Genomic DNA, 2,968 nt, shown 5'->3' on the forward strand with positions numbered 1-2,968 from the left:
CAGATAAAGGAGAATAGCTAAGACAAACGGTTCACCATATTCATCTGGTCGAGTAATCTAGTCCCAGGTCAATGCAGTACGGTCTAAGGGGTAGCGAACGTCACCTTTCGGTCCTTAATTCACCCTAAAGTGTAAACAGTTTAACTTTCGCCCTCGCTGCAATACTCTATCGTTCGCTACTAGTCTGCCTCTTCCAACCTTTCGGTCCAGGTCAAGGTCCACTAAGAATAAGGGTCTAATTGCGTCGACTCAATTAGGCAATTACAATTATTTGTAGCATTTTAACAACGAAGACGGTACCAGTATTAACCTAGTGAATTGACTACTCTCCCTTCATATTATGGATCCCCTATAGTCTTAGCATAGGGAAATTAGCTACTCATAATCGTCGGATTAACAATTACAATAACCAAATAATTAAAACTAAGCATGATGGAAAAACTATTAAGAAAACCGATTGAACAATTATAAAACAATGACAAGAAGGATTTAAGAGCAGTAAATAAGATTAAGAAATAAACTAGATTGATAATACCGAATCCGAGTAGCAAAGTGTAGAGAGTAGAATCCAAGGAATAGTCACCAAAACGTGGCGTCGAAAAATGAACGAAGTGAAGAGAGATAAGTAACGTAATTACTCCTCTCCAGTCTTATACTAAAATTCACTCTCAAAACCTAATCTATGGACTGATTACAAAAGCCCATAAATAATTAGGCGGAAATTAACTAAAACACACGACACCACTCGATCGAGCAAGAATAATCTACTCGATCGAGCAACATCATCACCGAACCACTCGATCGAGCAGATGTGACCCACTCGATCGAGCACCACTAGCATAGACTCCTCGATCGACCCCTCAACCAGCTCGATCGATCAATCTTGAGTGTAATAAGCATTCGATCGAGCAGTTAACCACTCGATCGAGCTACATAGGCACGTTAGACCTTGAGTTGCTTCCCCTACTCGGCTCATGCGTCTTCCAAGTGTTAGATTTCCAAGCTCCAGCTCCTTATTTCCATGAATGCATGCAATTGGGACGGTTAAGGCTCGATTTAGCTTCTCTTCAGTCAATTCCTGCAAATTACAATAAACGGACCAAAGTAGAATATTCGGGGGTGTTTGTAGCCAGATGCTACATAAAAAGCACAGAAATGCGTGTAAAAATGAGGTGAAAACCTTATATAAAAGACACGCATCAGGACATATCTAGGGTTCTTGCCCTATAAATAGCCCAAGGAGCAAATCAAGAAGGCATTCATTCAAGACACCATATTCACACATCCACACTCAAGATCACACCTCGACATATCATACTCATATATACGTTCGTCTAGGATCTTGCAGGCCTGACGCCTAGGGCCAGCATGATTAGCTTTGTGCCACGATTGTAATCATCCTCCTATTCATATAGTGCAATACTTGGCAGGGTACCGTCCCTCCTGCAGTTGTTCCCACATTGGGTTTTCCGCGTCACCAAATCTTACGTGTCAATTTACGTTACGCACTTTATTTTTCTATTTATTTATTGACATACGAACGATCATACAACCAACCAACGAGTAAGACTACATTGACCCTTATTAATCGACTTGGGTAAAAATACCTAAACAAGTTGGCGCCCACCGTGGGGTATTGTGGTCGTCAATCGTTGATATTCTAGATATACAATGGAAAAGCAAGCATCTGAAGCCGTGTCAGGGAGCAGGCAACCATCGCCACCACCACCGTCTACCCAAAATCCAACATCAACAGTGGCCACGCAGGCTCCTGGACACACCTCAAGAATCATACCGACAACAAAAGCCTCTCTACCTCCCGGGACTCTGCTTGTCGTGGCCTGGCCAGTCGGATAAGGGAAGAGCAAGTTCAGGCCTCACTCCGCCACCTAGTCCCACACAAATCTTACTCACTGGCGTGGAAAATCTTCAAAAAGCTATGGAAAACATGAGAGAAGACCAAAGGAGAGCAGATGCTGAAGCAAGAAGGAGAGATAGAGAGCTCGGGCGAGATTGATATCCTAAAACAAAGATCTGTCACTCCAGTAAGTGGGACGGGTGAAGGAAGATCTCCTTTGGTAGATCCGACACGGGAGCATCGCAAAGCGAACAGTGATACCAGTTGAACTAATAACAAGATTAGATTTGGCTACGATCAGTCGAGATGGAAGAATAACCCCACGAGGGTTAGGATACCTCACACCGAGATAGTTGGCGGCGGCTAATCGCATAGGGACACGAGACATGTGGCCTCCCCGTCGCCGCCCCGCAACAATCGATCGACACACCGTAGCGGGATCCGAGTCAAACCAACAAGTGAACGCGGCAAAGCAGGGGATAATCGTTACTACAACCCCTCGTCTGCCGGAGCCTATCGTAACCTTCAAGAACCCGGATCGGGAGGAAATATGCGAGACGTGTGACGGACGGACCCCAAATTGGCCAAAGATAACCAATCAACAAGACTTGGAACTAAAGGAGATCTTGAGCAGGGTCCTGGGCTACCACCCCCACTCGATAAAGCGGCTCAGACGATTCGCCGATTCACCATTCGTGGACACCATATCCATCACGGCCATGCCAAAGGGATTCACAAATCCAAATATGCCTCTCTTCTACTAAGACAAATGAGATCCCTTTGATCATATCACCAAGATAAGCGAGAAAATGATGACGTGAATAAACTATAGGGCAAGTCAAGGAGGCTTGCATGTGCAAAGGATTCGGGTCCACCCTAACAGGACCGGCAGTTTGATGGTTTGTGAGCTCGCCCAACAGTCGATATCTACATTTTCGAATTGGTAAACGCATTTACTCAACAGATTCGCAAAAGCAGAAAGCCACAAAAGCACGCAAGAGACCAGATAGAATCGCCAAAGGGGAGAAAGCATTGGAGAATACAATACTAGGTTCAACAATGAGAAGGTAGCAAGACGAGAATGTGATGTCTCAACAAAGTAGAAGCCTG

This window comes from Silene latifolia, chromosome Y, assembly GCF_048544455.1.
Source record: "Silene latifolia isolate original U9 population chromosome Y, ASM4854445v1, whole genome shotgun sequence".
Classification (NCBI taxonomy): Eukaryota; Viridiplantae; Streptophyta; class Magnoliopsida; order Caryophyllales; family Caryophyllaceae; genus Silene; species Silene latifolia.